Genomic DNA, 26477 nt, shown 5'->3' on the forward strand with positions numbered 1-26477 from the left:
TAATTAACGAGTCGTCGGTCGCATAACGATTTGAAGAAATATTTCATTGCACCGTATCAATCGATTTCCGTTCATTTTGTTACTCTTTTCCCTGAAAACGGATTGTGAGCGCTAAAATATTCGTATCCACCTCTTATAGTCGAGGGGTTTAAATGTTGTTCTTTCTCGCGAGTGAAGTAAAGTGAAGCAAATTGAAATAAATGTAAGATAACAGAAAGAAGGAATATTAAAAAGTTTACGTTTAGAGAATTTTATTACTGCGTAAAACTCGCTAAGAACTTACCCTCAACTTTTTCCCCCTATACCTATACATACTTATATCTTGTCCCGTTGATCTCACAGACCGATGATTTCCGTTGAGCATAACTCGGCTTTAGTTGAGCGGGTGGAATAATTAGAGTCCAACTAATTTGCGAAGAAAATTATTTTGCTTTATTTCCCAGAGAAAATACACGCGAATCATGCGAAAGGGTTCCGATCAAACCCGGTACTCGAACAGATCCGCATCTCCCAATTAATCGATTGACCACTTTTGTCGAAAGAACGTTTTTTGTTATATTTTTCAAAATGTAAGCCTTCTACTCCGGCGAAATCGAAAGTCGTTGAAAATAATTTCGAAAAATCACCCACAAATATTAAATATATCCATCCGCAAAGATGGTATATGCAGGGGTCTCCACTTAAGTGCGCTCCGAAGAGTTACTTGAAACCGCGATCACGAGAACGTACCTTGGTAAATCTACATAAAACTTTACCGTGCTCTACCGTACGTACCTTTACGTATATCAAAATATTATGTACGTATACGTATGCACAGTGTGTACCGTACACTTACGTATCCGGGGTAATGCGCGCAGTTCAACCTCACGCGCTATATGGATTATTGTACGTGCCTGTGTAACTGCGGTTGGTACTTGGAGGGATCATGTAATTCTGGAAGTTGATACGATGTAAAACTTGACCTGAGGTTTCTGAATGTCCGTAATGTACCCACGTTAATGTTTCCACATAAATAGGAGTAGTCGCAGTCTGACGATATCGGGATTTCACGCCAATAAAGCAATTTACTCGGCATTGCGTAATTAACGCTTGCTGAACCAGCGCATTCGCGGCTGTACCGCTGCAGTTAACATTTGTTTAGCTGACTGATTAGACATGTACGGCGGCTGACTGCTTGAGCACATCCGAATCAATGAGTTATTCAACGGAATAATGAAATCGCGAGTCGAATTACAATACCATACGATTTATTCCCATAGTTCCACAATCGCGATTATCATCGCCATTATCCCTGTAACGTGTACCCGCCGCTCGTATACTACACTCGACTGTACGTCTATATCTTGAACTCCGGATCTCCGCATCGGTTCAATGGTCCCTTTATTCTTCCGAACCTCGTACAAGATTCTTGAATTCCGCGACCACTTCACCTGCTCTTATTTCTCAATTTTCCCCCAATGAATTTTCCGCAGCGTTTGGTCTCGCACGGATTGCTGTCTTTGGTCAGGTTTGAATCTAGGAAAGGCTCCTAAAGAGACTCACTCGTGTTATTTGCCCTCTTCGCTCCCTTTCAACCCGCTTTGCCGTTTCCTTTCTTAGCTTACTTCTTCTTTTTTCACCTTCCATTTACTTTCATCCCGACGACATATCTTACGTTAGGAATTTATCTGCACGAAAGATAAGCAAAGAAAAAAAAGGGGAAAAAAATTGTCAACTCCGAATCGAATCATGCGTGCATGAATTTCATAGCGATCTCAAACTTCTCTTCGGCTCTTAATTACCGAGAATCTCTGTTTAAAATTCTGGAGCAATTTCCACGTGCCGCTCAGCACGTCCGGCTTTCGAAAGCATCTGGTAGACATTGGGCCGGACCTTCGTGATCGACAATCGTCAATAACAACCAACCGCATCTGGTGTGCAGCTGGTCAGTATATCGCCTCCCCGACGGTCGTACAAATTAAGGACATGTCCTCGGCTCTGGGATACGCCGTACACTCCGAAAACCTACGGGGTCGGCATTATGGAGGAGTGTAGCTCGCACCGGCCGCAAATAATTGTGGTGAACAATCGGGATGTGATTTCCATGACCTTTGGAGGGCGGTTCGTCAGTTTGCGGATGTATTCGACCGGCGTATTTCCATGGCGAACATATCGAAACACGAGGGTGTTGCGTAGCTCTGTAGATTTCTACCCCGCAACCCTTTGCTTCTTCGGTCTAACAATAAGTATCGTACAAAGATAGCGGTAACAAGTGGCGCTCTCGGAGTAACGACGTTGGAGCGTTTAGCCAGCGAGCTCGAGAGCCGGCGTACCGAGCACGTAAAATCTTAACACGTTTTCTCGTAATTATTTCTATGTTATTTCTCGGTTCTTGGCGGAGCATAAGTCAGTTAGCGCTTACGAACAGAGACCGCCCGCACGTATAGTTCTAACGCCCGTTTTGTGCCGCTGGTTTCACAGTGTGTACTTTATGTGCTGAACCGCGTTCTCCGTTTCCTTCTCCTTTTTAGAGTTTCTCGTCTCCCGCATTCTCTCCCTCTCTACAGCCCCCGGACCTCCCGGTCTGGGGTAGAAGTGCAGTACTTTATGAAGCATTCAAGTACGTGCTCAGCGTACAGCCCCCGAGAACTCACCTCTAATTGTTGCCCGCTTCGAAATTATGATGAGACGGTAAGTCAGATCGCCCGGGCTCCTCTCGTTTCTCGTCTTTACTTTACTTCAAACTTTGCTAACGCGATTTCGACCGAACTACGTAGGTACCTACCATCCGGAGGGTCGGAAATCCTTCCCGTCAAAATTAGTCATCGACCCTTCAATTAACCGGATCTCTCTTCGCGACGGATACTAAATATGCGCGACGCTGCCTCGTTGGGTATCGAGAGTGGCGAGAGAAAGATCGAAAGAAAAAAGAAGAAAAAAAGAAAAAAAAATCACGCGCTCTATTTTTCCATCGTTCAATCGTTTTCCGATCTAGGAGAAAATATCGCGGTAAGTCGGCGCATTTTATTCAGTATTGCTTTTCTATTTCCGCAGATCGTTCTAGATTACACGTGACAATGCTCGAGGCATTTTCGCAGGTAGGTAATAATACAACGTAACGTAAATCCCGACATTTCCAATTGACGTAACAATGCTTCTGATAGTGCTCGAGAAATACTACGGTATAGTATAATGGGCCATTGTGAAAACAGGTTAATTCATTCCGTGGAATATTGTTCTCATCGTTCTCCGCGGTACACCAGCGCGGAGCTACGTTGGCAAAATATTCACAAACCCCACGCTGCTAACAATAGAACCAGAATAGATGGCGAGTTGGAAATCTCTAGATTCCGTAAATTATTACTCGATTATCAATTCCGGCCTACGGTACTCACCCGTCAGTCCAACGGCCGCGGTGGATTTTGCGTTACACACGAGTTCGCCTCCCCGGACGATCAACTACTATGAATATCCCATTCCCTTCGCACTTGGGACGCGATTTTGTGGCGAGCATTGTTGATAATGTTGCGGAAGTTTGATAAATCGCGTCTTGCGAGGTTTAAATGTGGGCGGTGCGGGAGGGAAAAAGAGAGAAAGGAGAGAAGGGGAAGGGATCGCGATCCCGTAGGGGCTGCTCATCCGTTTCCCACACTTCCGCGTGACACAATGACGAATTTTCTTGATCCTAAAAACACTCGGTTCACCGGAACTTGCTTCGAAAAATTTAATTACTTACGTTTCTCCACCAGATTCCGGGGGGGGAGGGGGGGGGGGGGTGACTCGAGTCCTGACCTTCCGAGTTACACCCGCCCGAATCTACACCACCCCGTGAAGAAAAAACAACGCCGTTAGACGCGGTGGGAAGAAAAAATGGCGTCCGTTCTCCATGTCCTCCTCCGATTACAAGAGCGGAAAAGTCATCTACCTGCTAGTCTGGAAAGGTCAACGACCCCGTGTATTATCTATTTTTAAAGTTAATTTGAGAGACTGCAGTTACATACGTTAGCTTGAAATTCTGTAGCGCCCGCAGCGGACTCGTGAGTTGGTGCAGACGGTCGTCACATCGGAGGCCAGGAACGGTTCATGGGGAGGAAGGGAAACGTCGTCGACCCCGACGAACCGAATTAACTTTTAGAACACCTGGCACCTGCCTTTTTTGCCCTCCCGGTGAAATTGGTGCCGCCGCTGATGCTGACTGCTGGCGCGGTAAGCTTGTTTGTCTTGTTTCAAAAATTGCGAGCAACCGAGGACCGCGAAAAAATAAAACTCAAACGAAACATGAACGAGTGCACGATACATTCACCTTTGTACGAACGAGAAGTAAATCGAGTCACTCTTTCTCTTAGCGGAATGAAAAGAAAATCAAAAAAAAAACAAGAAAAATGAAAAAATGAGGAAATGAAAAAAAAAAAAAAACTCGACGCATCGTACGACAAGGCTGGATACGATAACCCCGGGCGACTCGGGAGTAACTTGGTGCTGGATGAGGCGTATCGTACGTTCGCCATCTCGGTGTATATTACACCCCGTTACTGCCAAACGTATATATATGGCGGTGAGAATAAACGCAATTTATTGCACCGAGATAATATAATAACAATTCGCTACATTGTATTTCATCGAGTGAACCAAGGTATATCTTATCTCGATTTCAGTTCCAGCAATGTGGCAGGAGGGGGTGGGCAGGCATGAAATAAGTGCTGATACCTATAGAAAATATACAGTATGCAGTTTCCGATGCTCCGTGAAACGGGAATTCCTCGGAATGACGGGAGAGGTAAGAGGAGAAAAATGAAAAAAAAAAAAAAAAAACATTACGAGCGTACAGCTGCTATTTCAGAAATCTTTGATCTCTGATATTCCCGAGCCGGAAGTGGTCGTGTCGAGATCCGAAAACTCTACCGACGCATCCGTGAATTCCCGAAGCACGCGTTGCTAAAACAATCGACGGCTAACTTGATCCGTTGTTTTCTCGAGTGCAAATTAATGAAGGGAGAGAGCGAGTCGTAAAAAAAATTGAATCGCCCCCACGGAGTTAGCCGGGGAAAGACGCCGGGGCAAAAGAAAAATAATATAGAAAAGAGTAGATGTAGAGAAACAGCGAAGAGTAGAAGTATAGAAAGAGAGGAGGGCACGCTATCAATCGGGGTTCACAGGGATGAAAATTCAGCTATGACAGTTTGGTCCAAACAGACCATCGCGGACGAGCTTTCGTTGTGTACCCCATACCCATACACTCCGTATAGTCAAAGTTGTGCGCAGACGAAAATGCGAAAGGGATGCTGCGCTGTACCTCGATTTCATCCACCCACGAGCTAAGCCAGCATCCGCATTCCCCTCTCTCTCTCTTCTCGCCACTTCTCTCTCGTTCGCTCTGAAAACCGAGTGGGATGCTGTTTCTCCCTCTGATTTTGCTCTCTCTGACGGCGCTCCCTCGGCTCTGCACAAGCTCGCAGTCTGCCGGCAACTCTTGCGTTGACGCCATCGCTTCGCTAGCGAGTAGCCGTTATCCGGCGTGTTATTCTTCGGCACCCCCTCGCACACCGAATAGCGCGGACGTTTATCGAGGCCCCCTAACGAAAAGAGAAAGTAAAGACAAGAAAAAAAAAAACAAACGAAAGAAAAAAGTAAAAAAAAAAACAAAAAAAAGGCACGACAATCATACTTAATTAAAAAGTGACAACGTCCGGCGTTGCCGAATTATATGTATCTATGTGTACGCAGGGTATTCTACGTGCCCCTAAATGTGATGCTCATTGTGAATTGAAGAAACCCTGTATGATATTCACCGAGCTTAACTTTTAGGAAAAGGACTGTACAACGTATATTTAGGGAGAAAATTTCAAAAGAGAAACAACTTTGATACGATTTTCATTGGATTCTGATTCAATATCAATTAGGATTGTAACGGATGTGGTTGTCGGTAAAAGGGAGGTGCGGCTCGTACGAGGTTGAAATTATTTGCGCAGAATGAAATTGGAGCTTTTATACCACTACTCCACGAAGGAGTAGATAAAGTAATATCGTTTACCCGGTAAAGGCGCGTTGATCTCCGACGAACCGTAATAAGTTCAGTAGAAAACCGGCGTTGGTAGTCGGACGCGTTATACTAAATCCCCATTGCGGGGACCTACGATCGTGATGTTTTAGTGGATGCGTTTATTCGAGCGAGGGTATCATTAAAACGTTAATTATAGCCACGCGGTGCTCTTCAATTGATTGAAGAATTAATTGGATAATTGAGTGACGTTCAATTCCATGTGTGTCAAACATCGGATCGAGTGTTATTGACAGCCGCGCGTAATATCGACAGCTCCTGCGACCAGATAACTCTTCGATAATTTCATTAGAAAGCGAAATTTTCACTCTCCCGCAGGGTGCGCGTCCCAACAGACTTGAATATCGAAAACGACCGGATAAAAAGATAAATAAATTACGTAATGGAAATCGCAAGCTCATCGCGTTATCGGTCGGTACTGGTAGCTTGGAGATGAAATTAAATCGAATACCTTACACAAAAATTGAGAGGAAGAGTTAAACGTGTGATTTACTACCTGGAAGCTTTCCGCGGGTCTTATAAAAACGATTCCTTCTTCGTTGATTCTTTTTATAATTGAATAACCATTGAAAAGCAACCGAGAATTCATGCGATTACTAAACAATATGATTAAAGAAAAGATCACAAGTAATGTTGTCTCGTGAATCATTTCATCGATAAGTGCTCTCGTACGAAACTTTCGCTATGTCACATGTTTGAATTGAATGAAATAATATAAAAAGAAATTAATACGACTCCGCGGTACGATGGTGGGATCGCGTGGGGGAAATCGTGTGACTTCGTCGCCGGAATAAAGTGATCAGCTAGGATTAAGGTCACGAACAGAGCGATCGCCTTTTGTCGTCGACTTAAAACGCCCGGAGGTGAGTGAATTGATGCTACTCTTTTGTACGGGGTGAAATTTTCTTATAACCTTCATTCTCCCCACTTACGAAGATCTTACGAAGATATCTTTACAAGAAGAACTTGCGAAGAACTTATCACCTTTGCTAAACTTTGTTACGAAAAGCTAGCAGGGACGAGGATGCAGAAACTAAAACATAGTGAGCAAAAGTTTTATCGCGTCTAATAATTATTTCTATTCCCCCGGTGATAAAATTAACGAAAATTTTTGAGTGGACGATGCCCTTCGGGGACCGTATATCTCCTCGCGGTTCATTTAATGTCGTTTATTTAGTAGCTGCGGCGTAGAGTTAATCGTTTTTAATCCTTTTAAACGGCCAAATATTGGTCGAAGCTTCCCTACTTTGCCGCTCAATAAACTCGTATAGACATAAGTCTCTTCGCGGTGAAATATTCCGAAGCAGAACTTCGTTAATTAGCGACCTCAAGCAAAACATCGTTCACTCTGACCTAAACTTTTCAAACTTTACACTCGAGAAAGAGGATTCGGAAGTTCGGCTGCTTTGATCCCGAACCTCATGGTTGCTATAACTTTCCACCCTTGAACGCTTATGAGAAAGCGGCAGATATTGGTCGTTACGATGAACAAGCTGATAATTTCTTCGACATTTTGCACGACGCTTCAAAAGTTTCGGATGCGTCCGTGTCATTCTGAACGAAATATAGTTGAAAGAAGTCCAGATAGAGACGTAACAGGTAGAATAAGCTCGGGGGCATTTCGTAGTCCGTGACCGAGAGATGTGTTGCCGAGGATCGCGGTGTGCTATAGGGGTCCCTTTTCGCGGTGGTTTCGTCACCCTCTTCTTTCAGTTTCAGCGTCGTTGACGCGTCGAGTATGAGGTGGGAGAAGGTGGAAAGTGAGTTTTGCCTCGGTTCGTAGGTGAACCATAACAATCGCGTGGAGAGTAGTAGTCGTTTTCGTTACGACGACGACGTCGGTGAGGAGAAGTACGTCGAGCCCGACGTAAAACGACGAAGAATAAAACAAATTGGATGTACGTGGTTTCCCTCGCGTTATACGTACATTTCCCGATCGTGGCGAAATTAACATTCGACGTATACCACCACCGCGATTCTCCGCGGGTCGCGCGATCACTTCAAGGTTCGAAGGAATAGCGAAAAACGAGTCGAATGAAGGTGAAAAAAATCAGCCGTTACATCCGCACGATTGCTCGTTACACGCGCGTCGGTATACAGGTTTATATTCTCGACTCTCACAGTAATGACACTGTGAAATTTGATCAGTTTGATTACGGGGTACGTGATGCCCCTGTGGCCCACTTACCGAATTGACGCCGCAAACGTGACGTGGAATTTCCACAAAATTTTGCATCTCCTCTAACCTTCGCATAAATTTATAGAAATTTTGCTCCGTTATACCCGGCCATCGGAAATTGTCGTAGCTTAATTGAGAAATCAAGCCCCCGCGGTAACAGTTCGGAACTTATTTTGGATCGTAATATTCTTCCCCGGGCAATTATAAAATACAACATTTTTCCGATGAACCCTAATAAATATGGATGGCGTTGAAATTTACGCGATATATTTTGCGCTAAGCCCTCGCGTTATATAACCCGTGATTCTTTCTTTTTTCGCTTGTAAGGAGCGCGTGGGGGTGAAAAAAAAAAAAAAAAAAAAGCCAACGGGATATGTAAATTTTTGTTCCATCGATTCCTGCGTAAGGCCATTCTTTATGTAAATTTTTTTTAATAAGAATTTTTTAAATTCCTTCACCGGCATACTCTTACTTCCATCGTCGTTGTCTCCGGCGGTGGTGCAAATGCAATCTAATATATTCAACCATCCGTTAGCTTAGGTACACCTACTTGTACATGCGCTAGAAACGGATGTGACAATCTAGCTTGTCTCGATTCGCGATTACCTTGAATAATTAAAATACAAATCTCGAGATAAAGAATCAGATGGATTGTACATCGAAATAATTTACGATGGATTTCGGACGTCAATTCGTGTCACGAAATTGAATAACCCGTTCGATCTTCACGTTGTATCAAATCAAGCCATCGACCTTTTTACCGATGATTCCGATGACCCGGAATATAATAAATTGCTCGAAACACTGTACAGTTCTATTAAATTCGTTCTATGCATATTTGGTAGAGATAATTCGATATGCGGGATTAGTTGAAAGAGATTATGAAAGCCATAAATTTCTCTACTCGTGACTGGCCTAAATTGATCAGAGAATTGACAGCGCTGCCGCGGCGCGGCGTCAACTATATGCCAAGTAGTACCGGAAGTCACCTATCATTATACGGTTGTAGTACTTATTATTCAGATGCGAGAGGACAGGAAACTGATCTTCCTTTTCCCGAGCGAGGCACGTGCGCTCTCCAACGTATATTATATATACCAGTCAACGATCTTCTCTTTGTTTCTCGTTGTAGTTTACAGCTGATGTGAATTTTTTTGATAAAAATTGTCCGTGAATCTGCGATTCGAAAACGAGAGAGAAAAAAAATAAGCGAATAGGAGAAAATTGAAAAAGGGTATCAAAGGGGGGGAAAAGGTGGGTAATTGCGTTCAACTGAGGATCGAAGTCGAACGACGGGGCAAGGCTTATAACCGAAATGATATATTGCGTTTCATTCCCCATGGCGTGACTTTTGATTCGTCCAAGTGCTCTCCAATACTTGACTAATGGAGGGGGAAATGGTGTAATTAACGTATTCCCAGGAGTTCGTCGTTACTCTCTGCTTTGGTAAAATCGATACACATTTATGCCCGGTAGTTATGGGACAGATATGTGAGGCACACAATGTTCCGACCAATCTTTATTATACCTTTGCGGATACGCGGAAAATATAGGTACAATGCGTACACGTATGAGGTTGTATGTTATTTTTTCTCGGCCAGTTACACGCAATTCGGAATAAAATGGTACTTGCGGTCTTTCACTTCAACTCCTTTTCTCCGTCCCTATATAAAACAATTCTAACGTACAACGTTTCATTCCTGTGGCAACGAAACTCTTGAGAGTTTCTCTCGATTGCACTGACGAACTTGGTAGAAACAAGTGGCTAATTGCTTCGCGAATCGCTTCTTTTCAGAAGCCACCCTTATCCTTATTCCCCTTTGTCATCCCCGGAGGAAGAGGGCGTTCAATGAAGAAAAGTACACCGTCCATTCGCGTTAATCTCTTTCTACTGAATTATAAATACTTACGGAGGTTCGATGTCATTTTTATACTTCATCTTCGCTCACAATCAGTACGAAATCAACGGGATCATCTCGTACATTTTCCGTAGATTACATCATAGACACATCATACGAATCGTGAACCTAGAACTGAAAACTCAACTATACATAGTTAGGTAGATATGCCTGCCGGAACAGTGGCGGGTACTTGGGGTGGAATAATAACGGATCAAAGACGGGCGTACAGCGAACCCGTCGGAATACAGTGAAAACGGCGAGTGTAAAATCGGCCCTAAAGTCTGCTTGGAATTGGCAAGGGTGAGAAAGGGTAGTGCGCAAGGGGTTTTGACGACAAAATAAAATTTTCCACTTTGCAGAGTCGACTCGCTACAGATTTTGGATCTTGAATTTTCAGGAATCTCGAATTTCGAACGGATCTTACAAGGGTCAAGTATGGTACGAGTGTCCTCGCATTTGATTCGAATTTTTCACCAATCGACAAAAAAAATCAAATGTTCCAAGGGAATATCTTTTTTTCTAGTCTAGGATACGGAGAGAGGACTTCGCTCGACGATGTTCAGGACATCGGGCGAGAACCCTCCCCATATTTTCGGTAATTAATGTTCGCGTAATACCCAATATCGAACGTTCTATAGCTCGCAGGTTCTGCTTATAATTAATTGTCGTCGAATCTCCGAAATATGGTAATTCTGTAATCAAGGGGATTCGTGAAACGGAGCGTAACTCCTTTGAACGATATGCATATATACATGTATATATGTATGCTATACGCGCGACGATGGGCGTGTACAACGTTTCGGTAACGCCGGACGTTCGATCACAGAACTCGATGGCGTATGACAATGGTTTCGGACAGCTTCCTACTCACGATGCACCCTTCGGTGTCCCTCACATCAGCGCTTACCCATCCATCTATACACGCGATATACACACATGCGATACGTGTACGTAAATATGCATATATCGGTACGTATAAGTATGTCGATATTCGTACATACGTACACATTTCATCCTACGGTACATGACATAATACAGGTATGGTATGTAGTATACCATTTGATTAACAGGTTCAGTGCGGACGCGGTGCGCGTGACGGTATGAACCTATCAATTACCTTCCTCTCCGCACTCCCAGCATCCGAAATTGAACGCTCCCAATTCCAAAGTCTACTATAACTCCAAATATTCCCACGGAAACGGAAGTACGTACGCACGTATACTCCGCGTAAATATAACGATGTTGCCGCGATGCTTATAGTATACATGCAGTTCGCCGCATTGATTCAACTACCTTTCGTTATAGCTAACACGATTCTCTTAGCTTTTGAGCGTCCTCATTAACGGAGCGTTCGAACTTGACTCGTTGGAGGAATTTATCAGAAATGTGGAAAAAGCTTTGCCGGTAGGGATACTATATCTTGCCGAGTATAACGAGGCCTCGAATTCGATAGTTACCGTTATCCGGTGGTTTTACGGTTCATCGAAGTGCTCTTTAAAAAGTTGGAAACCATTGCTTCAACGCTTTCAAAACTTTCTGGTCAAGTCCCCCGGCATCGAGAAGTCACGATCATTGTTTCTATATGTGTACGACTACCTGTTAAACCCGCACCGTGCGCCTCTGCGACAACAAAATGTACACGCTGAATTCGGAATAGGGTGATACGGCGGGTGAAGTCGATTGTACCGCGGATAGAAGTGGGTAAAAAATGAAGAGATCGCTAGTCGTCGCTTGAATATTCATCGGTGTTGATAGAAAATGCTACACAGCCCGTCGCTGATTCTCTCCTCATTCTTATTTCTCCACGTTCGTATTCACTTTTGTTCATTCCTCTGTAGCATTCAATCGGAATTTCATTCGGGACTCGCGGTAGTTTCCACCGAAATAACATCGGCGTGTAAAATTTGGTACAATCGAGCGATACGCCGAGCAAACAGACAGCTGTTCGGTTGTACACATTATTGTTGTAACCAGAGCTGACGTGTGCCTGTATTCCATTATGAAGCCACACCGTCTCGTATTGACAATCCCGCGGGTATCGATTTTGAGGTTTGGTTTCGCGAAACCTAGTCCAGGGTTAGATGTTCCCTACAGTGCAACGGATATATCTACCTGACATACCGTACACACGTATAGATAGTTTCCTGCGATTTGGGCCCCAGAGAATAGTCAAGGATGGCACCTGCAGCGGAACCCGTCTGTTGGTTAAAGGACGAGCTCAATTTACATACTGCCGAGCAATTACCATGATTGCTCGACGATTCCGGTCGTAATTGCGAGTGCAATTGCTGCGTTTTCCAGCCTTATATCTTTTTTACCGGTGCGGCTACCGTGGCGGGGCGGAGGGGGGGGGGGGGGGGGGGGGAGTAACAAGGTTCCGCGGTGCTAGTTGTCTATTCTAATAGACCAAATTTGCGGCGAACTCTACAGCCACCGCTATTCACGCTTCGCGAACTAAATCGCAACCGTTATTTTTCACACCGCGAGATGTATAATTACGTGACCTCGTTACCCATTTTCTTCGAGCAGAAATTATTAGCTTCCGACGAAATTTCAAAAGTAAGTTCCACGCGCACCTGTATAAAACTTTAGAAAATCCGAGCACTCGATTGACTTCCACTCGTGAACCGTTATGTGATTTTTTTTTAATCCACGTTTCAGTAGAACTACAGGCGTCGGTTATAAAGTCATTAGTAGCTTCGCGATGATGGATTATATCGGCAAATTCATGACACGCGGGTCGGCTCTCCCTCGGCGAAAGAAGAGGCGCCGGAAGACGAGTCAAAGAAGATTGCACTCAAGTCACGTAGGACGCACGGTGCAACGTATAGAGGTGTAGCTCTACGTATTCGTTGGGTTCGGAAATGTGTTCGTTTCCGTAGGTGTACACGCGAAATGACGATGAATCCGCCTTCTTTGCGAAACGAAAATAAAAAAGATACCCATAAAACTGGCCGAGTGGCCCTGGGGCGGAAAATCGCGGATCGCTGTACACTTTTTCAGATTCGTCAAGCAGGCGTCATTCACGTTGGTTCTTCTCTCGCGCGAATCCGAAGGATCCCGCCGGGATATTGGCCGCGTATGGGATCAAAGATATCCCTGGATGTCCCGCAGCGCGGTATATCTGAGAGTGCAACAACTCTTACGGGAGGCGGTAATCAATCCACTTCACCCGGGGAAATGCATTCTTCCTCCAGCTTAATAAAATCCGGAAACAGTAGACGGGTTCGACAGGTATCCGCTACTCGTTTTCACCAGATGTTAGAAGTCCAGATTTATCAGTCGAATGTTTCTCGAACAGAAACTGATTGATGTACTTCTTCGAATGAATCAGCACTCCGCAATAGCGAGAATGAAGAAAAAAAAAAAGGGAAAAACTACGTATGTTCGGAAAGTATTATCGGTACGTAGAATTCACTCGGATAAAAAGCTGAAAGGAAAATTTCCGATGTAGAGAAAACGGTAGGGTGGATGTGAATTGTGAGTTCGAGGCGGCTGATGTTGAGGTCTGCAATCGAACAACCGAGTTGATTCAATTAGAATTTGATATCGTCTCAATTGACCGGCACGTCAATTTCCAGTGATTCCCTTAATTTTTACGACCCTATTTTATCGATTTATGTCCGAAACTCGTACGTACGTATAATCGAGTTATAAGCGATGAAAAAAAAATCTAGAGAAGAGGAGAACGTCAGACGCCGTTAATGTACCCATAACCGGTGTATCATGCAGTTGCCGCCGGTGATTACTCAATCGCCCAAGGGAATCACTATTAGAACTTTTTAATTACCTTTATCAATTCGTTTCTATCGGAGAACGAACTTCCCTCCGAGTTAAAACCATGCCTCAAGTCGAACTCGAAGAAATAATTATCTGCAGACGTCTGTAGACTCTGGATATACGAGAAAGAGAGGAGAACAAAATTAATGAATAAAATTATGAAATTGAGAAGCTTCGTACAAAATACGATACCTTGAGTCTCGAAACTCCCCACCCGTAGCACGCGGTATTTGCACAAAATTTCTTCTATCTACTACGTCAGAAGTAAGTTGGAGAAAATAGACGCGCTGTCGGTTACATCTCCCATGTTATATCGGTAAGATCATGAGAATTCGAAGAACCTGCAGCGAAGTAAATTCTGAAATTCACTCGACATCGACCTTCGTTGTCACGAAATGTCGAACGGATCGAAATCCTCGCAAGGATGAACGGAGAGTTGTCGATCGATGAATTTTCCAGACGATAATTTCGTCGACGCATAGATTTTGTGCTCCGTTAGAAAATGAACGCGAATGAGCTTAATTCGAAGGGATCGTCGGAGGTCCGTGAATTTAAGGCCGACCGGGGTCGACGGTTCGTTTAGCCCCGCGTAGCTCGTACGCGTGTGTATACTCATTCGCCCTCGCAAAGTTGCGGAAAGCCTATCCGAATTGTGAATTGGAGATTTGCGAGCCTCGCATCATTTTTCCTCCAGTCCGTTCCGAGGAAACTCGTCCGCCCGCCCGTCGCGGCACGCACTTTTATTTCATAATTTCGGTCACGATATCACCCCGACTAATTATATACGAGTACCCATGTACGCTCGGTGTTTTGAGTAATCGGCGGAAGCGGCGAAGGTTCGTTTCTTTCTCTTTTTCTCTCTCGAGAAAAACATCGGAAGATATAAATTCTCAACCGAGCCGTTCGGCTCGTAGTTTTCATTTTATATCGTACACACACGTATATGTGTATCCGTAGACACCGAGTTTGTAACAGAGGTAGAAACATAAGGAAAAATAAAAACGTCGAGGGAAAACTCGGTATTGTTGGTGCCGAGTTGAATATTTGATAAAAGTAGATCCGCATAATAAAAAATAAACGATGAAGAAAATGTCTCGAGAAAGAGAGGTAGAGAGCTGAAATCTTGAGATAGTCGGAAAAGCCTTCCTCGGGCCCCGCCCCCCCCCCCCCCCCCCCCGCGCTCTCCGTTTCGTCTTTTCCCCCATCAACTTTGAAAAACACCCACGACATGGGTTTTATTACGGGGGTAAGAAATACATCGCGGACGGTCGCTCCACACCCTCGTAAAAGCCATATTGCGCTAGCGCGCCGCTCCTCGTTTTCGCACCCTTTGACATTCTGTACTTCAACTCGAGCCTCTTGCATCCATATACATATAACACGAATACCCGTACAGAGATACGATATATACCAACGCACGCCAAAGTGTCTTGCATCGAGTGAACGGCGTTGGATGTTGGTCGCAAAACTACGCCCAGATAACCCTCTCGAACTCTTCAATTTCCGATTCATTTTTTACGTTTTGCAAGAACATTAACTTCCGTTTGGAATCACGGCGGAAATATAGCCGCGCGTATAATAACGACGCCGTTGATCGGCGCACAGCGATAAGGGACTACGATAACTGCAAGTGACGTAGCGGTTGAGCTTCACGGTTGAATGCTTGTGGTGAAACGTTTTTTTTTTTTTTTCCATTCTTTTCTAATCCGCACCCTTTCTATGTAGCTCACCATCCGAAAAAAAGTACATGTACCTTCTGGCGATCAAACGAAATTTATTTAATGCTTGGTATTTATTCCTTGTTATTTTTACCGATGGGGTGGAAAGACAATGACGATCTGATCGTCGGTCAAAATATTTATTCAATTATTAGTTCGTTCGTTCGTTTATTTATCGAGGTAATTGACTTCTCGATCGATTGACACCGACAATACCTGTACGTACGAAGTTGTACCTACGTGCGGCGATACGCGTTGCTACGGGTGGAGAAATATCTATGGGGAAGACGGAGAAGTTATGCCGCTGCAGTCATCGGATATACGAGGTAGTTGGACGCTAGTCAACCGCACAACTCGCTCTATAAATAAGGCAACTTTTTGCGACTCTGTGTTAAAAATAAACATTGCTTCCTACCTAACTTTGGTATAGCGCGATGCGGCGTTAGTCGGTGCCGTTGGGTGCACTGTATGGTCTAGAAAGTCTCTTTTCAGCTCGTCATCCGACGGCATCTATCCATTTCTATTTCTCTTACTCATTCGCTTTCTCCTTCTCGGTCTCAGCGCCGTAGGTTATATGGGGAACCACGAATAGCTCGCACGTAGGATTCTCTGAAGCCCTCTATTTCTATGAATATCTTTTACCGCGCGAGTCAGACGCAGACGGTTAGAAAGACACTGCGAGAAATTGAGAATTCCCGCCATGGCACCTCCGAGTATAAGTGCACTGCCCTCGGACTTAGTGCAGATACCCAACAATTTTTTTTCCCACTCCGAAACTCGAAAGCAATTTTTACCATGAAAATGGAGATGTCTCGAAGGGAAAGAATCGTAGCTCAATTTGGACGACGGATTCGTGTTCCTGAGGTCAAAATACGTAAGAAAAGTGTAATACAATCAATTTTTAAGCTACTTTACTTTCGGCCCGAAAATCGATTTTGTTTTTTGGCTTTTCAATCAAACACGTATAATCAGCTCCGGAATCCAAATCTGAGAGCCAAAATCATCTACTCATGCAATCGATCGAGTAATCATCAATTATTCGCTGTTGGGAGCAGAACAATCAAGACATATCGATTGGTTTTAATCGTGTACCCACTTTGATTCGTCGCAATCCATGCATGGGTCGAAATATTCGAATTTCTCGGTCCACGATGGAGCCCGAGCTTAGCTGGAGTCAGGTAGCCACGGGCGAGGGGGTTTGTTGTGGAGCGTCACCTCTGCTCAGCCCCGAAGGTGACGTCTCACAACAATGCGCTACGCTGCTGGCTACGCTGATTCCTGAGCTCGAAATACATTAAGATAGACTAAAAAATCACTTTTTTATTTTTGACCCGAAAAAGCTGAAAACTGGCGATAACTCGGTCAATTTTAGAGATTGGTCAATTTTTTTTCAGATTTAGATTCATGGGGTCAAAATACGTAAGATAAGTGTCTTTCGATCGATTTTAAAAATACTTCAGTTTTGGCCCAGAAATCAACATTTTTTTTAATAGGGTTTATGTGTTATTCTCATGTATTTTGATCGGAGGAATTCATTTATAAAATTAATCGAGTTATCGCCAATTTTTCGCTTTTGGGAGGAGAAAAATTGAGATATCTCGATGGGAAAAAATGGTAGACTGACAAAAAAAAACTCTGATTATGCGTATGAAATTACAAAGACCGACCGTTTTATTACAAAGATGTCAAATACCTTATATAATGCATTACAACGCGATAAAAAGGGAGAAAAATTTATTTAGGATTTTTTTTTTTTCGATGTACACTTGCTGCCTCTGTTTCTGTACTAAAGGTCTTAGGCTTCAGTATGGCCTCATGGACAGAAATGAACACGCTGGGTAGACCCTGAACCATTTAAATACTGAATTTTTACATATTTACTTTCTTAAATGGTTTGAGGTTGCATAGAATTCGCAAAAATGCCGCAAAGGGATGTCGCCCATCAGGTGGATGAAAGAGATGATTCAATTACGAGGTGTGAACAAGATCTTTATCAGGTGTTGACAGCTCGTCTGACACCTGCTCACAATAGGAGCAAGAAAAAAACTAAGGACTGTGATTTCACACCTCTTGAACTATTAGAAAGCTATAAATTATGTTTATAATGAGGCACGTGCCGTCGGTCAAGATGCCCGAAGCACGTGTGAAAATAGGAAGTCGCATCGAGTGGGGCGAACTCCTATTGGATTGGGTGAGCCGGAGCTTGCCACCCAAACTCCGCGCGGACTGCATTTGCCCAATGATTTTTACATATGGATTTTGGTGCGAGAAAGCTCAGCGTGGTGGGAGCGAAGGACGCGGGGCGATACGCCGCGAAGCGGTAGAAGGACGAACGAGATAGAGAGCGCTCGGGTCCAGCCCGCTAAAATATGAAATCTCGGGCTACGTAACCCGTCGTATCTCGAGAACGAATGATCGGAATTTAATGATGCATTGAAATTTTGAATCCGTGATTTCGTAGCCATGGATTTTGAGCATGGATAATGTTCGTAGCTGGATGTGATCTACAGATTCGTGTTCCTGAGACCGAAATGCGTTACAAGGTGTCATACGATCGATTTTTAAAATACTTCATTTTTGACCTGAAATCAACATTTTTACCAGTTATTTTCTCATATGATATTTTCATATATTTTGATCGCAGAAATCCAGATTCACAAGTCAAATTGATCTATCTGCAGAAATTACCGAGTTATCCCCATTTTTTCGCATTTTTTGGTACAAATTTGAGGATATCTCGAAGAGAACGAATCGTAGCTCAATTTGGACAACAGATTCGTGTTCCTGAGGTCGAAATACATAGGAAAAGCTCGATACGATCAATTCTTACTCTCTCAGATTCGAATTCCTGGGTACGAACTACATTAAAATAGACGATAAAATGAATTTTTTAGTCTTGATCCCGAAGAGCTGAAAATTGGCGATCACTCGGTCAATTTCAGAGATAGATCGATTTTCCTTGCAGAATCGGATTCCTGAGGTCAAAATACATCAGAATAGTGTCATACGATCAATTCGCGAGAAAAAAAAAAATTTGGCCCAAAAATCCCCGAAGGGATTTGAACCCGCGCAAATTTATCAATTTTTGGGTCAAAAATCAACATTTTTTTTTCCCGGGTTTTCCATGCTATTCTCATGTATTTCGATCTCAGAAATTCGAATCTGAAAGCCGAATTAATCTATCTGCGAAAATTTCCGAGTTATCCCCATTTTTTCGCATTTTTTTGTACAAATTTGAGGATATCTCGAAGAAAACGAATCGTAGCTCAATTTGGACAACAGATTCGTGTTCCTGAGGTCAAATTACATAAGAGAAGCTCGATACGATCAATTCTTACTCTCTCAGATTCGAATTCCTGGGTACGAACTACATTAAAATAGACGATAAAATGAATTTTTTAGTCTTGATCCCGAAGAGCTGAAAATTGGCGAGCACTCGGTCAATTTCAGAGATAGATCGATTTTTCTTGCAGAATCGGATTCCTGAGGTCAAAATACATCAGAATAGTGTCATACGATCAATTCGCGAGAAAAAAAAAAATTTGACCCAAAAATCCCCAAAGGGATTTGAACCCGCGCAAATTTATCGATTTTTGGGTCAAAAATCAACATTTTTTTTTCCCGGGTTTCCCATGCTATTCTCATGTATTTCGATCTCAGAAATTCGAATCTGAAAGCCGAATTAATCTATCTTCGAAAATTTCCGAGTTATCCCCATTTTTTCGCATTTTTTGGTACAAATTTGAGGATATCTCGAAGAGAACGAATCGTAGCTCAATTTGAACAACAGATTCGTGTTCCTGAGGTCAAAATACATAAGGAAAGCTTGATACGATCAATTCTTACTTTCTCAGATTCGAATTCCTGGGTACGAACTACATTAAAATAGACGATAAAATGAATTTTTTATTCTTGATCCCGCAGAGCTGAAAATTGGCGATCAATCGGTCAATTTCAGAGATAGATCGATTTTCCTTGCAGAATCGGATTCCTGAGGTCAAAATACATCAGAATAGTGTCATACGATCAATTCGCGAGAAAAAAAAAAATTTGGCCCAAAAATCCCCAAAGGGATTTGAACCCGCGCAAATTTATCGATTTTTGGGTCAAAAATCGAAATTTTTTTTTCCCGGGTTTTCCATGCTATTCTCATGTATTTCGATCTCAGAAATTCGAATCTGAAAGCCGAATTAATCTATCTGCGAAAATTTTCGAGTTATCCCCATTTTTTCGCATTTTTTGGTACAAATTTGAGGATATCTCGAAGAGAACGAATCGTAGCTCAATTTGGACAACAGATTCGTGTTCCTGAGGTCAAATTACATAAGAGAAGCCCGATACGATCAATTCTTACTCTCTCAGATTCGAATTCCTGGGTACGAACTACATTAAAATAGACGATAAAATGAATTTTTTAGTCTTGATCCCGAAGAGCTGAAAATTGGCGATCACTCGGTCAATTTCAGAGATAGATTGATTTTTCTTGCAGAATCGGATTCCTGAGGTCAAAATACATCAGAATAGTGTCATACGATCAATTCGCGAGAAAAAAAAAAATTTGGCCCAAAAATCCCCAAAGGGATTTGAACCCGCGCAAATTTATCGATTTTTAGGTCAAAAATCAACATTTTTTTTTCCCGGGTTTCCCATGCTATTCTCATGTATTTCGATCTCAGAAATTCGAATCTGAAAGCCAAATTAATCTATCTGCGAAAATTTCCGAGTTATCCCCATTTTTTCGCATTTTTTTGTACAAATTTGAGGATATCTCGAAGAGAACGAATCGTAGCTCAATTTGGACAACAGATTCGTGTTCCTGAGGTCAAAATACATAAGGAAAGCTCGATACGATCAATTTTTACTTTCTCAGATTCGAATTCCTGGGTACGAACTACATTAAAATAGACGATAAAATGAATTTTTTAGTCTTGATCCCGAAGAGCTGAAAATTGGCGATCACTCGGTCAATTTCAGAGATAGATCGATTTTCCTTGCAGAATCGGATTCCTGAGGTCAAAATACATCAGAATAGTGTCATACGATCAATTCGCGAGAAAAAAAAAAATTTGGCCCAAAAATCCCCGAAGGAATTTGAACCCGCGCAAATTTATCAATTTTTGGGTCAAAAATCAACATTTTTTTTTCCCGGGTTTTCCATGCTATTCTCATGTATTTCGATCTCAGAAATTCGAATCTGAAAGCCAAATTAATCTATCTGCGAAAATTTCCGAGTTATCCCCATTTTTTCGCATTTTTTTGTACAAATTTGAGGATATCTCGAAGAGAACGAATCGTAGCTCAATTTGGACAACAGATTCGTGTTCCTGGGGTCAAATTACATAAGAGAAGCTCGATACGATCAATTCTTACTCTCTCAGATTCGAATTCCTGGGTACGAACTACATTTAAATAGACGATAAAATGAATTTTTTAGTCTTGATCCCGAAAAGCTGAAAATTGGCGAGCACTCGGTCAATTTCAGAGATAGATCGATTTTTCTTGCAGAATCGGATTCCTGAGGTCAAAATACATCAGAATAGTGTCATACGATCAATTCGCGAGAAAAAAAAAAATTTGACCCAAAAATCCCCAAAGGGATTTGAACCCGCGCAAATTTATCGATTTTTGGGTCAAAAATCAACATTTTTTTTTCCCGGGTTTTCCATGCTATTCTCATGTATTTCGATCTCAGAAATTCGAATCTGAAAGCCAAATTAATTTATCTGCGAAAATTTCCGAGTTATCCCCATTTTTTCGCATTTTTTGGTACAAATTTGAGGATATCTCGAAGAGAACGAATCGTAGCTCAATTTGGACAACAGATTCGTGTTCCTGAGGTCAAATTACATAAGAGAAGCTCGATACGATCAATTCTTACTCTCTCAGATTCGAATTCCTGGGTACGAACTACATTAAAATAGACGATAAAATGAATTTTTTAGTCTTGATCCCGAATAGCTGAAAATTGGCGATCACTCGGTCAATTTCAGAGATAGATTGATTTTTCTTGCAGAATCGGATTCCTGAGGTCAAAATACATCAGAATAGTGTCATACGATCAATTCGCGAGAAAAAAAAAAATTTGGCCCAAAAATCCCCAAAGGGATTTGAACCCGCGCAAATTTATCGATTTTTAGGTCAAAAATCAACATTTTTTTTTCCCGGGTTTCCCATGCTATTCTCATGTATTTCGATCTCAGAAATTCGAATCTGAAAGCCAAATTAATCTATCTGCGAAAATTTCCGAGTTATCCCCATTTTTTCGCATTTTTTTGTACAAATTTGAGGATATCTCGAAGAGAACGAATCGTAGCTCAATTTGGACAACAGATTCGTGTTCCTGAGGTCAAAATACATAAGGAAAGCTCGATACGATCAATTTTTACTTTCTCAGATTCGAATTCCTGGGTACGAACTACATTAAAATAGACGATAAAATGAATTTTTTAGTCTTGATCCCGAAGAGCTGAAAATTGGCGATCACTCGGTCAATTTCAGAGATAGATCGATTTTCCTTGCAGAATCGGATTCCTGAGGTCAAAATACATCAGAATAGTGTCATACGATCAATTCGCGAGAAAAAAAAAAATTTGGCCCAAAAATCCCCGAAGGGATTTGAACCCGCGCAAATTTATCAATTTTTGGGTCAAAAATCAACATTTTTTTTTCCCGGGTTTTCCATGCTATTCTCATGTATTTCGATCTCAGAAATTCGAATCTGAAAGCCAAATTAATCTATCTGCGAAAATTTCCGAGTTATCCCCATTTTTTCGCATTTTTTTGTACAAATTTGAGGATATCTCGAAGAGAACGAATCGTAGCTCAATTTGGACAACAGATTCGTGTTCCTGAGGTCAAATTACATAAGAGAAGCTCGATACGATCAATTCTTACTCTCTCAGATTCGAATTCCTGGGTACGAACTACATTAAAATAGACGATAAAATGAATTTTTTAGTCTTGATCCCGAAGAGCTGAAAATTGGCGATCACTCGGTCAATTTCAGAGATAGATCGATTTTTCTTGCAGAATCGGATTCCTGAGGTCAAAATACATCAGAATAGTGTCATACGATCAATTCGCGAGAAAAAAAAAAATTTGGCCCAAAAATCCCCAAAGGGATTTGAACCCGCGCAAATTTATCGATTTTTGGGTCAAAAATCAACATTTTTTTTTCCCAGGTTTCCCATGCTATTCTCATGTATTGCGATCTCAGAAATTCGAATCTGAAAGCCGAATTAATCTATCTTCGAAAATTTCCGAGTTATCCCCATTTTTTCGCATTTCTTGGTACAAATTTGAGGATATCTCGAAGAGAACGAATCGTAGCTCAATTCGAACAACAAATTCGTGTTCCTGAGGTCAAAATACATAAGGAAAGCTTGATACGATCAATTCTTACTTTCTCAGATTCGAATTCCTGGGTACGAACTACATTAAAATAGACGATAAAATGAATTTTTTTTAGTCTTGATCCCGAAGAGCTGAAAATTGGCGATCAATCGGTCAATTTCAGAGATAGATCGATTTTCCTTGCAGAATCGGATTCCTGAGGTCAAAATACATCAGAATAGTGTCATACGATCAATTCGCGAGAAAAAAAAAAATTTGGCCCAAAAATCCCCAAAGGGATTTGAACCCGCGCAAATTTATCGATTTTTAGGTCAAAAATCAACATTTTTTTTTCCCGGGTTTCTCGTGCTATTCTCATTTATTTCGATCTCAGAAATTCGAATCTGAAAGCCAAATTAATCTATCTGCGAAAATTTTCGAGTTATCCCCATTTTTTCGCATTTTTTTGTACAAATTTGAGGATATCTCGAAGAGAACGAATCGTAGCTCAATTTGGACAACAGATTCGTGTTCCTGAGGTCAAAATACATAAGGAAAGCTTGATACGATCAATTCTTACTTTCTCAGATTCGAATTCCTGGGTACGAACTACATTAAAATAGACGATAAAATGAATTTTTTAGTCTTGATCCCGAAGAGCTGAAAATTGGCGATCACTCGGTCAATTTCAGAGATAGATCGATTTTTCTTGCAGAATCGGATTCCTGAGGTCAAAATACATCAGAATAGTGTCATACGATCAATTCGCGAGAAAAAAAAAAATTTGGCCCAAAAATCCCCAAAGGGATTTGAACCCGCGCAAATTTATCGATTTTTAGGTCAAAAATCAACATTTTTTTTTCCCGGGTTTCCCATGCTATTCTCATGTATTTCGATCTCAGAAATTTGAATCTGAAAGCCAAATTAATCTATCTGCGAAAATTTCCGAGTTATCCCCATTTTTTCGCATTTTTTGGTACAAATTTGAGGATATCTCGAAGAGAACGAATCGTAGCTCAATTTGGACAACAGATTCGTGTTCCTGAGGTCAAATTACATAAGAAAAGCTCGATACGATCAATTCTTACTCTCTCAGATTCGAATTCCTGGGTACGAACTACATTAAAATAGACGATAAAATGAATTTTTTAGTCTTGATCCCGAAGAGCTGAAAATTGGCGATCACTCGGTCAATTTCAGAGATAGATCGATTTTTCTTGCAGAATCGGATTCCTGAGGTCAAAATACATCAGAATAGTGTCATACGATCAATTCGCGAGAAAAAAAAAAATTTGGCCCAAAAATCCCCAAAGGGATTTGAACCCGCGCAAATTTATCGATTTTTGGGTCAAAAATCAACATTTTTTTTTCCCGGGTTTCCCATGCTATTCTCATGTATTGCGATCTCAGAAATTCGAATCTGAAAGCCGAATTAATCTATCTTCGAAAATTTCCGAGTTATCCCCATTTTTTCGCATTTCTTGGTACAAATTTGAGGATATCTCGAAGAGAACGAATCGTAGCTCAATTTGAACAACAAATTCGTGTTCCTGAGGTCAAAATACATAAGGAAAGCTTGATACGATCAATTCTTACTTTCTCAGATTCGAATTCCTGGGTACGAACTACATTAAAATAGACGATAAAATGAATTTTTTAGTCTTGATCCCGAAGAGCTGAAAATTGGCGATCAATCGGTCAATTTCAGAGATAGATCGATTTTCCTTGCAGAATCGGATTCCTGAGGTCAAAATACATCAGAATAGTGTCATACGATCAATTCGCGAGAAAAAAAAAAATTTGGCCCAAAAATCCCCAAAGGGATTTGAACCCGCGCAAATTTATCGATTTTTAGGTCAAAAATCAACATTTTTTTTTCCCGGGTGTCCCATGCTATTCTCATGTATTTCGATCTCAGAAATTCGAATCTGAAAGCCGAATTAATCTATCTGCGAAAATTTCCGAGTTATCCCCATTTTTTCGCATTTTTTTGTACAAATTTGAGGATATCTCGAAGAGAACGAATCGAAGCTCAATTTGGACAACAGATTCGTGTTCCCGAGGTCAAATTACATAAGAGAAGCTCGATACGATCAATTCTTACTCTCTCAGATTCGAATTCCTGGGTACGAACTACATTAAAATAGACGATAAAATGAATTTTTTAGTCTTGATCCCGAAGAGCTGAAAATTGGCGATCACTCGGTCAATTTCAGAGATAGATCGATTTTCCTTGCAGAATCGGATTCCTGAGGTCAAAATACATCAGAATAGTGTCATACAATCAATTCGCGAGAAAAAAAAAAATTTGGCCCAAAAATCCCCAAAGGGATTTGAACCCGCGCAAATTTATCGATTTTTAGGTCAAAAATCAACATTTTTTTTTCCCGGGTTTCCCGTGCTATTCTCATTTATTTCGATCTCAGAAATTCGAATCTGAAAGCCAAATTAATCTATCTGCGAAAATTTTCGAGTTATCCCCATTTTTTCGCATTTTTTTGTACAAATTTGAGGATATCTCGAAGAGAACGAATCGTAGCTCAATTTGGACAACAGATTCGTGTTCCTGAGGTCAAAATACATAAGGAAAGCTTGATACGATCAATTCTTACTTTCTCAGATTCGAATTCCTGGGTACGAACTACATTAAAATAGACGATAAAATGAATTTTTTAGTCTTGATCCCGAAGAGCTGAAAATTGGCGATCACTCGGTCAATTTCAGAGATAGATCGATTTTTCTTGCAGAATCGGATTCCTGAGGTCAAAATACATCAGAATAGTGTCATACGATCAATTCGCGGGAAAAAAAAAAATTTGGCCCAAAAATCCCCAAAGGGATTTGAACCCGCGCAAATTTATCGATTTTTGGGTCAAAAATCAACATTTTTTTTTCCCGGGTTTCCCATGCTATTCTCATGTATTTCGATCTCAGAAATTTGAATCTGAAAGCCAAATTAATCTATCTGCGAAAATTTCCGAGTTATCCCCATTTTTTCGCATTTTTTGGTACAAATTTGAGGATATCTCGAAGAGAACGAATCGTAGCTTAATTTGGACAACAGATTCGTGTTCCTGAGGTCAAATTACATAAGAAAAGCTCGATACGATCAATTCTTACTCTCTCAGATTCGAATTCCTGGGTACGAACTACATTAAAATAGACGATAAAATGAATTTTTTAGTCTTGATCCCGAAGAGCTGAAAATTGGCGATCACTCGGTCAATTTCAGAGATAGATCGATTTTTCTTGCAGAATCGGATTCCTGAGGTCAAAATACATCAGAATAGTGTCATACGATCAATTCGCGAGAAAAAAAAAAATTTGGCCCAAAAAATCCCCAAAGGGATTTGAACCCGCGCAAATTTATCGATTTTTGGGTCAAAAATCAACATTTTTTTTTCCCGGGTTTCCCATGCTATTCTCATGTATTGCGATCTCAGAAATTCGAATCTGAAAGCCGAATTAATCTATCTTCGAAAATTTCCGAGTTATCCCCATTTTTTCGCATTTCTTGGTACAAATTTGAG

General features: G+C 41.6%; 1 protein-coding gene across 2 annotated transcripts in view; it reads left to right on the forward strand.

Annotated features, from left to right (window-relative positions):
• The first annotated feature begins 3756 nt into the window (after nucleotides 1-3756).
• Nucleotides 3757-26477, forward strand: part of LOC105684753 (protein artichoke-like) — a 63248-nt gene continuing 40527 nt past the window's right edge. The window contains exons 1-2 of one of the 2 annotated variants that reach the window (XM_048657496.1): nucleotides 3757-4534; nucleotides 4635-6900. The gene's annotated coding sequence lies outside the window, so the exon portion shown is untranslated. Of the gene's footprint in view, nucleotides 6901-26477 lie in introns of both variants that reach the window. The other variant, XM_048657457.1, reaches the window with a different exon arrangement.

The sequence above is a fragment of the Athalia rosae genome, chromosome 1 (assembly GCF_917208135.1).
Source record: "Athalia rosae chromosome 1, iyAthRosa1.1, whole genome shotgun sequence".
NCBI lineage: Eukaryota > Metazoa > Arthropoda > Insecta > Hymenoptera > Athaliidae > Athalia > Athalia rosae.